Source organism: Dendropsophus ebraccatus, chromosome 10 (assembly GCF_027789765.1).
Source record: "Dendropsophus ebraccatus isolate aDenEbr1 chromosome 10, aDenEbr1.pat, whole genome shotgun sequence".
NCBI lineage: Eukaryota > Metazoa > Chordata > Amphibia > Anura > Hylidae > Dendropsophus > Dendropsophus ebraccatus.
This window is the reverse complement of record NC_091463.1, coordinates 46,697,138-46,708,748: the sequence shown is the minus strand read 5'-3', so window position 1 is coordinate 46,708,748 and position 11,611 is coordinate 46,697,138. Positions and strand designations below refer to the sequence as shown.

General features: G+C 40.0%; 1 long non-coding RNA gene across 1 annotated transcript; it reads right to left on the bottom strand.

The window, feature by feature from the left end:
- Window positions 1–751: 751 nt before the first annotated feature.
- LOC138766021 (uncharacterized) lies at window positions 752–9,568 on the bottom strand. The gene is made up of 3 exons (XR_011358668.1): window positions 9,502–9,568; window positions 8,538–8,593; window positions 752–834 (listed from the first exon to the last, which is right to left on the bottom strand). It is a non-coding gene; the product is annotated as an uncharacterized lncRNA (long non-coding RNA).
- Between the last annotated feature and the right edge of the window lie 2,043 nt (window positions 9,569–11,611).

Here is an 11,611-nt window from a genome sequence, read left to right as displayed (position 1 = left end):
CTTTAAGTAGGTTAGGGGGCTTACTTGGCGACCTTTTAGTGATGAGCGAGTACTAAAATGCTTGTGTGCTCGATACTCGAGACGAATATTTCCCGCTGCTCGGCTGCTCATTTCAAGAAACGAACCCCATTGAAGTCAATGGGAAACTTGAGCATTTTTGCAGGGGACCCAAGCTCAGGGAAGCTTGCTTTAAAACCTGTCAGCTTCAGAAAATGATGGAAACACCACGGAAATGGACAGGAAATTGGGTTACTGTTTTTCCTTTTTATTCTGTGATCCTGTTGTCCAGTGAAGACACTTCTTTTCTCTTACCTATGTCTGTTCCTCTTTCTTTGCGCACTCTCTTCTCCACCACTCACAAGAGCTTTTACATACCCTGGTAGGAAGTAGTCACTTGGGTAGAGGAAGTGTAGCGTCAGTCAGTCAGTTTCCCTCTGATTCTCGGAGGAGTAGGACACACACAGAACAGGCATCCCTGCTGACCTTAGCCGGGGCCTGGCTCTGCCAGGATCCCTGTCCGGGACAGTCAACCTTTGTTAGTCAGAGACACACATGTATGGAGAACCCAGAGAATTTCACTTCTAAGACTATAAATACAGACACTGTGTGGTGTTAGACCCAAACAGGAGGACAATTCAGAGATTACCGCAGCCACGCCGTGATTGAACCCCTCTGAAAAGTGTAGGGCAGTGTCCTAGTACAAATAAACTGACCCAGATAGAGCAAAGCAACCTTACGAAGGTCTACATACTGTATCTTGCAGCGCAGGTGACACCGGATAATTTCAACCAAGACTGGGGCTTGTGTCATGCTGATAGGAAGGGTATCCCAACACTGCAGGGCAGAAGGTGGTTTAGATAAAACACAGGCACAAATATTCTTCTCACAAGTTTTCTTCTCTCAAGTATCTCCAGCAAACCACACTACTACCCTGAATTGGAGCTCTCAAGACAAACTCCTTTAGGGTATATTCACACGGGCGGGCTCCGCAGCGGATTTAACTAAATGAATGAACACAGCACTAAATCCGCACTTACAAATCTGCTGCGGATCCGCAGCGGATTTGACAGTGCGTATTTAATGATGTGTTCATTCATTTAGTTAAATCTGCTGCGGATCTGCTGCGGATCCGCAGCAGATTTTCTACTGCGATACGGTAGGTGTGAAGGCACCTAAGGGTATATTCACACGGACGGGCTCGCAGCGAGAATCTCGCTGCGAGCCCGGCAGGTCCTGGCAGTTCCCATACACTACATACTTGCTGCGGTCTAAACGACCGCAGCGAGTATGTAATTATACCGCCCTTAACCCCTTCTGCTCCCGCCCGGCTCCCCCGCTGTAAGCATACATTACCTGTCCTTGCAGCACGGGTCCGGCGTCCTGCTCTCCCGCCCGGCCAATTAGTGTGTTACCCAGCTGCAGCCACTGATTGGCCGGTCGGGAGAGCAGGACGCCGGACCCGTGCAGCGAGGACAGGTAATGTATGCTTACAGCGGGGGAGCCGGGCGGGAGCAGAAGGGGTTAAGGGCGGTATAATTACATACTCGCTGCGGTCGTTTAGACCGCAGCAAGTATGTAGTGTATGGGAACTGCCAGGACCTGCCGGGCTCGCAGCGAGATTCTCGCTGCGAGCCCGTCCGTGTGAATATACCCTTAGGTGCCTTCACACCTACCGTATCGCAGTAGAAAATCTGCTGCGGATCCGCAGCAGATCCGCAGCAGATTTAACTAAATGAATGAACACATCATTAAATACGCACTGTCAAATCCGCTGCGGATCCGCAGCAGATTTGTAAGTGCGGATTTAGTGCTGTGTTCATTCATTTAGTTAAATCCGCTGCGGATCTGCTGCGGATCCGCAGCGGATTTTCTACTGCGATACGGTAGTTGTGAAGGCACCCTAACACTTCTCTTCACTGCTCAACATTGAGCTACACAAGCACTGCTACTCTACCTCAGCACTTAAAGTATCTCCCATCACAGATCCAGTGAACACAAGTCTGTACCAAAGAAGTTATCTGTTACCAGTGTATCCTGTATCACAAGAAACTATTAGTAAAGTCCTTTTATTTATTCTACTGGTGATCATTGCACCAGCACCTACACATACAGGCTACACACTCCTTGGGCTCTCTCCCCTGTCTGTGGGTGTCAGTACCGACAGTCTGGGTGGGTCATCTTTCAACTCCAGACCACTGTGACAAGAGCCCAAGGGCGTCCAGTCACTGACTATTTGAGGCAGGTACAGCCAGCCACCACTAAAAGCAGGTACACCACCACTCCTGTGTGCTGAACCAGCACTGGCGCCACGACAGTACCATCACTGGCTGAGCTGTATCACAACCACCAGCACAACATAATCTGGTGGTCCACCACATGACCACTGTTGCTAGCAGCCTACAGTGTCTTCTTTAGCTGGTTGGATATTGACTAAAAGGGCCACTTAATATGGTGGTTTTGGTGGTTTCCTTACAGGAGCCACCCCTTGGCTAGGTCTTTCCCTGGAGTGATATCTGGCTAGTTACGTGTTTTGAGATTAAATGAGGCTCCACAGATTCTTTCTGCAGATCTGTAAGGTAACATAGCAGGTCCACACCCACTGGTGTGTTACAAAAGTTTATGTCTTGCTTGTGCATGTATTCTGAATGAGGTGATAGAAGAAAGCAGCTGCCAGACACCACTGGTGGCAGTTTATCTCCCAAAAACAAAAGGTTCCGAACCCCAAACCTGAGTATGCATCATTTGATTAGTGATGGCTGAATGGGGACTATTTTAAACCAGAAGTGATCATAAGAACAAGGTTATCTTCTTTACCGCAAATATTTCTCAGTTGCTTAAGGGGTTGTGACCATTGGTAACAATGTAGCGTTGGAAAGGAACATTCAAGGCTATGTATTCTCTTCCAACTAGGCTTTTTGGAGGAAAGATTGGGTGAAAAAAACTGATGGGAACGTAAACTAATATCACTAATACCACCAATAGGCCACAGGCTGTAAAATGGTGCAGAGGGAACATGCACAGTTCGAAAGTAGTAGACATACCACCTTATTATAGCCTTTATTGGTATTTATTGTAACCGAACATCATAAAACATTCTGGTCTAAGCATTCTACATAAGCTTCTATATACAATGCCATATGGAGTTGTTCAGACATTACAACCTCTTTAATGGCAAAGCAACACATTTTGTATCCAGTGACACAGTGTATCCTAACATTACAGCTGGAAAGTCTATAAATGAGGGGTTACTGTATTTAGCAGGTGACCTGGGGTTACTTGTTTTCCCCATGTATCACCTGTTGCTGGTTCAGTGGATGACTCTCAGACTGTGGTGTTAGCTGAGTGTCTCAGTAAGCAAGTGAGAAGAAAACTTCACCCTTTTCATTCTTTCAGATGATGATGCCAATAACACACTTTAACAAGCTAATGACCTGGCAATTCTCACCCTTGAAGTGAAGCAATTTCAGTAAAAGCCCTATCAGAGGTCATTCAATGACCTGAAACTTTTTATAGCCACCTTTTTATTAAGACTGCACTATATTGGGATGTCTTTATGTCACTGTGCAACTCTCAGCTCACACATGGACTGTAGAATATGTTAATATGACCCCACCGCCTCTTTTCTCCATAGCTTTTGAAGTACTTTGTATTTTTTTCACAACTGTGTGATTTTATTGCCCCGCAATGCCTCTGAATGTTTGTCACCTCTAGTATTTCCTGGTTCTCTATTGTATTCCAAAAAAAAAGGGAAATGGGTACCATGTTGTTGACTTGTAGTCACTTATAGTCACTTTGACCTTTTTTATGTAACTGTTGGATGTTTTCGTGAAACTGGATTGAGAGTGTATATCTGAGATTTAGGACAGGAAAAGGTTAGGGACAATCCCCATACTGTGCTGTGGAATATGTTGGTGCTATATAAGCAAAAGGAATCAAATAAAACAATCACTATCTTGCCTATTAAATGGGTTATCCAAGATTTTAAAAACACAGTTACTTTATTGCACAAACAGCACCACATCTGTCCTCAGGTTGTATGTGGTATTACAGCTCAGCTCAATTAACTTTTTGTGTGTGTGTGTGTGGGGGGGGGGGGGGTATAGAAAAACCCACATTGAGCCTAAGCCCCATTTGGTATGATCTCACAAATGTGCAATACTGGGTTTTTCGGCTGCAGTATATCAGACTCTCAGCAGAAATGGCCAAAATTGTCCATTTTGGTCACCTATTATCTTAAGGTCCCCATATACTTTATACTAAAATCAGTTGATTCCACCGTTGACAGCAGGTTCAGTCATTAGTAAAAGGTGTAGGGGGCCTTTCCATGTCTCCACCAAAGGATAATGTCAGTGGAGATAGGGTGAGGCATGATGGATTTCATAGCCCAATCCCTTTGTTCTTGGAGAGATAAGCTTGCGCCAAACATTCATGTGTATGGGGTATAAGGGAGAGATAACTGTTGACTGGGCCGACAGTTATTTACACCATTAAACAGCAGCTCTCCCTGTGTCCTATAGGGGTACTCTGGCGCTGATTAAAAAAAAAAAAAAAAAAAAACTACGACCATATTGCTATGTGTTGACCCAGCCCAAAATTTGCAGTATTTTGTACAAATGTTAAACTGCTGAAGCTATGTCGGTATATTTGATTTCTTCATATATATTTTAGTAATGAAAACGCCTCTATCATATCTTTTTTTCACATATAAACTGTGGGGGAGATTTATCACACTGGTGTAAAGTAGAATTTTCTAAGTTGCCCCCGGCAACCAATCAGATTCCACCTTTCATTTTTCAAAGAATCTGTGAGGAATGAAAGGTAAAATCAGACTGGTTGCTAGGGGCAACTGAGACAATTCTACTTTACGCCAGTTTGATAAATCTCCCCCTATGCTTTCACTGACTCTTAATAAATGAGATGTAGTGTGTCTTTTATTTAGTTAGTTCATGTTGTTTGTGTGGCATCACACGCCAAAACTTTGTCTAACATGATTAGATGATGTTTGATTTAGCACCACTTTTCTTAGTGAGTCTGACAGTGAATATTCCTCTGTGATGTAAATTGAATTATTGGAACCTTCTAGGCGTTTAGCTCCGTGTCAGTGGGAGGTCTTCAAAGCTTCCACTGAGACCTTTCCGAGGGATTTATTGTGGAACACTGGTGGAAATAAGATTTTACTGTCTTGGTGGTTCTCAAATAGATCTAACCTAATATATTGCGAATGAGTAATTTGTACTGCAGTCAAATAAAAACCATAACACAAAGCAGTAAGTAAAGTGTTCAGATTATATTAGTGCTGGTGCTTTATGTTCATTTTAACACCATTTTTTTTCTTGTTATCTATTACTATCACATTTAGTTTAATAGCTCAGTTTGGATGAACCTGTGTTTGATTATACTCAGGTACTGTTCTATTAAAACATGAATTTTTACGGGCCTCATACACATGACTATATTACATATGAGCTCTCCCTATAGGTATTTTATAACATGCTGAATGCCATATAAATATCACAAATGTTATGATAAGTTTACTATTCCTCCTCCACACTGCTCAATTCCACGTGCAAGGATTTTAAGACCCACATCTACCAAACTTCAGGCTATGTTTACACACCATCAAAAAGACAGACTTTTTGTATTGGATTGCTATTATTTAATGGCAAATAATGGCCATTATTCGTATAATAACGGCTATTGTTATAATATAACTGCCGTTAAATGACGGACATCCAATTAAAATGTCAGTCATTTTGACGATGAGTGACGATGAGTATCAAATAGCAGCCTTTATTTTACACTGTGTGAATACAGTGTAAGGGCCCGTACACATTTGAGCGGAGAGGCACGGAGGTGCGCAAGGCCTCCTACTAAAAGAGATAGCAGACGGGATTCAGCGGGCAGGGGTTCTGAGTGTAATTTCGGTGCCGATTCCATAGTGTGAATGGGCCCTTATACTAAGCACCAAGCTACATCATCCATCACTTCTCTTTTCACCTGGCACAACATAATGTTGGCCAGAAATGCCACGATGCCTCAATGTGTGTGTGTGTGTGTGTGTGTGTGTGTGCGTGTGTGTGTGTGTGTCATAATGTACACTCACTGCCCATTTCATCATCATCACAGTGAGAAAAGTGTTAGATATGGTAACAGTGTCATTTACAGAGCTCCTTGTATAATGAATTGTCACATCCTTTATCAAGTTTCTCAGGGAGATGGTTTCCCATGGAAAACAATAAGCCACATTTACATGGGTAAACAACAAATCCACATTTAAAGGGAATCTGTCAGCCCATCTGCATGCTATGAACAGCAAACATGGGCTGAGAAACAATGGCATAATAAAACACACTGTACCTTTTGGAAAGCTGATGGCCTTTTCATAAATTATAGAACTCTTATTTTGTTCTGAGCTGAAGAGTCAAAGAGGCAGGCCCATCTGCTAAAATGCTGCTTCATGGCTCCCCTCTTCTCCACGCTCTGGATGATTGACATTGATTTATATGCCGTGGGATGACTTGGAACAGTTTTTCTCCCAGAGGTACAGTAAATATCCATTCTCATATAAAGCATATGAAGGAGAATTTAGGGGTTTTTAGCAGACTTTGGTCATGTCCATGAGGCCTAACTCACAGGTGTCCCGTTCAATGTATTTGTGCAGTCTATACGTCCACTGTCTATTCAGAAAATGTATCCACAGACCATCACCTGTTATTTTGGTGTTTGGGTGGTTTCTATCTGAATCTTCATTTATTGGCTAGATGGAAATCAATCATAGATGGCATCATTGACTTCAATGGAAGCTAATCCTTAGTAACCTAGCACAACCATTACACTCTGTACAGACCCTGTCCCAGTGATCAGGTCCCCAGACTTCATTCATTTATCCCTTATTCTGTGGATAGAGAATCAATACCACATACAGTATTTAAAGTGGTTGTCTGAATTTTTTTTAGCTTAAAAAACCTCACCTTTCCTGTCTCATAGCTGTTCTGATGCTTATCACCAATTCCTGTTCCTGTCTAAAAACAATAAATGCCAACTCATCCAATCTATGGGCAGCACAAAATCTTTGTCTCACAGTGTATTTATGCCCTCTGTATGTTAGCAATAAATAAAGGTTATTATTTTTGACATAAACAGTACATAATTTAAACTTTTTTTTCCAAATAAAAATCAATATCGGCAGCTCACATTTTAGTAGTCCCAAATATGGTAAGACTAGAAGGCAGTGTAGCCGGAGGCTTCTATAAAATGGGAGTATGTAGTGACTCATGGGTGTGTCTCTTGTTTCTGGGATGGGGCCTTTTATCCTATGTTTATTGGTATATCATAGGACCTGTTCAACAAAATTATTCATTACCCTGATGGACATTTTCCTAACATTACCTGAACTGGTCATGCCATTATCTGCTTTAAGTAAGTAACCCTTTTAGCATTGTCTACCACAAAGAGAAATATTGTTTTCAATTGGCAAATATAGGTTACAATTTACTATTTCTACCTAGTAAGATCCTATATATGCAATGTCTGCACTCACCTTTAAGAAGGACTGAAATGATATGAACTTTTATGATATGGCTTTTCTATTAGACATAAAATATGAGATTGTCCTTGTTCTCCTTATATAACACATCTGACTGAAATGTTAAGGTTTTTTGTTGTTGTTTTTGTTGTTGTTGTTACTATTTCCTTTTTTATATGTCTTCTTTGTATTATGGATCTCATAAATAAGGCTTAATGCTGTTTTAATTGATTGTGGTTGTTCTTCCGTTTATGTATTATCTTGCATCATTGTTAGATTATACACATTATACAGTTTGGTTTTAGTGTAGTTTTGTTCTTGAATGGAATGTTGACAATACAATATATAGAAATGTATATTGGTAAATGTAATCTTTTTATTGTGCTTTATATTATTCAAATCTATGAATTCATGTAGTAGTGGACCTATAACAATGTGTAAAATATACTTTTTTGTAATATTTATTTTAGAGTTAAAGGGGTTGGCCTATTGTCCTTACTTTGAAACAATGTGGTTAGAGTAACAATGCTTACATTACGGACCTAGCAGGCTTATACCAGCACGTAAAAGCTCAATGCCAAATAAACAAAATATGCAAAGCAAGTCTGCTGCTAGTAGGAAGAACACAGGGAAGGCAGTCCTAACACGTTTTTACTTTCTCACACTCTATTGTGATACATCGTTTTTCTAACATTCCTGCACCCAAGGAATAAACCTTTCAGGTATGTGTGACAACATTAAGAGTCAGCTTTTTACCAAAGCACTTAGCATATCAGCCACCACACAGGAACAAAAATCTTACAAAACATTCCTAATGGAGTATGTGTTTAACATGTGCTAATTTAATTTCATTTCCCAGGCTTGACAGGTGACAGGTAAGCACCAGCCACACAATTTCCCAATGCAAACATAGAAAGTTGTTACATTAATAGAATTGACCTCTGGAACCAATTGGGACATTATTCTGATCTAAACAAATTTTTTTAGTTGACTGATCAAAAACATCACTTACGTCTGTTGTTGTTATTCCTAAAGGTGAAGGTTGGGTGGGCAACAAAGCCTAATAACCTAGACAAGACAAGACTATAATAATTTAACCGTTATTATCTATTCTGTTTATCACATGGCATTTCTGCTATGTAACATAACCAAAACTGTTAGATACCCAAATCATGGCAGAAAAGGAATACAATGTTGTGAAAAGAGGGCGTGAAGTGGAGGTGTAAGCTGAATTCTCGCACAATTAGAACAGATGCCACCTAGGGTGCAAACTTCATTGCACCTGTGTTTTCAGCTGTAAAACCCTATAGATAGTAGACTGTGAGCCTTTATCCTGTATTCTATGTGCTTGAATGTTTAAAGCCCATCCAAACAACACAGGTTTATAAACGTAGAGTACAATAAAGTTATCGCTTTAGGTTTTTAAAAAAAATGGTACTGTCTTAAGGTTTTCCAGAGTCTGATAATGTTAAAGGGGTACTCTAGAGAACCTTTTTACATATTTCTTTAATAAAGTTAATATTACTTTGTAATATAACATTATTGAAAAGTATATTTTTATACTAGTATATGTTGGGAAAATCAAGACTTTGTTTAGTAAGCCCTGAGTACACCAATTTGACTCGCTCCTTCTCATGAATGATAAGGGGGCACTCTGCAGTGATGGGCGGGTCAGCAGGCTGATCAGTGCACTAAAGCCCCTATTACATGGAATGACTGAGAGGAGCAAACGAGAGCGACAGAAGCAGATAGTTGCTATATTAGTCATTTTTCTTTCAACACATTGAAAGACAAACGACTACAACGATCTGCCGACATTGTTCATGTTGGCTGATTGTTTCCTTCTATTACACAAGATGATTATCGGCCGAATACGGCCGCTAATCATTTTGTGTAATAGGGCCTTAAGGGCTGTAGTCCCGGCCCCAGTGCACCAAACCTAATTTGCATATTAAATAAAGTGATTCATTCATTACCTGCATTTTTAGCATCCTCGGTCCTATGTGAACAGAACAGCAAGTTAGAGTCTTCACTTCCTCACTGCCCCCGCAGGTTCCAATCACTTTCTCTGACAGGCAAAAGAGAAAGAGAAACATTATTGTTCCTGCATGGTTAACAGTTTAAATGAAAAGAGGGGGGGGGGGGGGGAAACACCAGGATTGCTAATTTTTTAAAATTATATATCAGAAAAAAAAATATGAAAAAGCGATCAAGACTTTTCTTTAACACCAATATGATACCAAATATATTTTGGTAAATTATAGCACATGGTGCATAAAATGACGCCCCAGACAGCAGGAGGAGAGGAGAAGGCAGGAGAAGAGCGCTGCTCCACTGTGACTTGGACATCTGTGCATCAATGACCTTTGGTCAAGAAGGGGTTAAAGGTCCAGTCTAGGCCTGAGGAAAGGCACAATTCTCAATTGATCAGCCTAAGCTCTATAATAATATGTTTATTGATATAGTGACATACTGTATAAATAAACATATTATTTACCATTCAGGGGATACATAAAATGACAATCAGACATTACAGAATTACATACTAATTATTTAAACAAGTTTTTGTTCGTTTACAGCTATTCCACAGAACGACCCTAACAGTTTCTCCTCTATTTGCCCATGTCCTAATATTTCTGTTAATAAATATACATAATTTCAAATGAAAAAAAAAGAGTCCCATATGAAACATTTAGTTAAAAAGTCAGTAGCAAAACTAGATCATTTATGAAACAGTGTCCTTGTTTTTCAGGCATTGTTGCTGATAAAAAAAAAAAAAAAAAAAACTTCTGGATGGAATGGGTTAAGGAAGTGAAGGTGTGGTTTTATACTAGCAGTGTTCTCACAATAGGACATGATGTACTCACTGCTCCCTATAGTAGAAACATTTCCTTCTAATTTCTCGTATAAAATGTGCCAAACATAATTGTTTATATGCCTCCTGCACCTTTACTTTTTTTTGGCACATGCTCAGTGCCTTCTGAGGATTCACAATGTTATACAGAGTGCATGTTTTATTACCGGGAAAATGATTTGTAAAACAATTTCTAGAACATAGATTATGAGCTTGCTTATATATAGAATTGGGGTTACTCAATTTTTTTATTCCAGTATTCCTGAACAAAATAAGATATGTGCTGGGAAGAATATCTGGATGAAAATGAAGAAAATGTTTCTTCTTGCACTTCTTTGAGCAGCACACATAGCCTGTTACATCTTAGTAATACTGCTGTTCTTCCACCCAGTAAAGGGTATATAAAGTGCTTCATTTGTTAGGGGTGTAGAATACTTTGACCAGGCCATGACAGAAAGAAATACTAAAAGTCATGATGCCTGGTGAAGCTACAAGTGCGCTGGTAGGGTCAGGGATGGTCGGAGTTTCAAAGCTCAAAAGAACAAATTCATCTATGAGACAAAGTAAAGAAACATAAAAGGCTTCATCATTCACAGATGTCTTGAACATCAATCACACATATTGTCCAGCTCAAACAAAAACTTAAGAAACCGACCTCCAGCCTATATATAGGCTTCATATAGAGAAGCTGTAAAATTACTGCTGTCTATCTATAAGTGAGGCTCATAAATATGGAAAGAGATAGAGTAGATCCACAGAATACAAATAGTCCACCATATGAAGAGAAATTAACTTTTTATAAACGTTATATACACACATACATGTTGTGTTCTACAAAGATCAATTACAAGGTCAGTCCTCTATTTCTAACTATCAATTGTGATAATTACCTATCGCTAATATAGCCTGTAATGGATCCCGCTGTTTGACCACCTTGTGAGGCACAGAAGGTTTACTTGTAAAATTAATGTTGTATGTTTAAATAAAAAAAAATTCTGTTATAAAACAATATGATGATTCAAGTTCTGGACATCTGGACTTCTTGAAGTGGATTGCAAATGTTCACGCAGGCTCCTTTCAATACCCAAAAGTATGGCTCTACTTTGAAGTGGCTGATCCCAGCTAAATTCCCAGTATCAACTCTTCTTGCGAATGTGGACAAAGATTTTCTGTAATCCAGGCCATTTTCCTTTGAGAAATGTGACCACATCAAACCATCAGGATGAACAGCG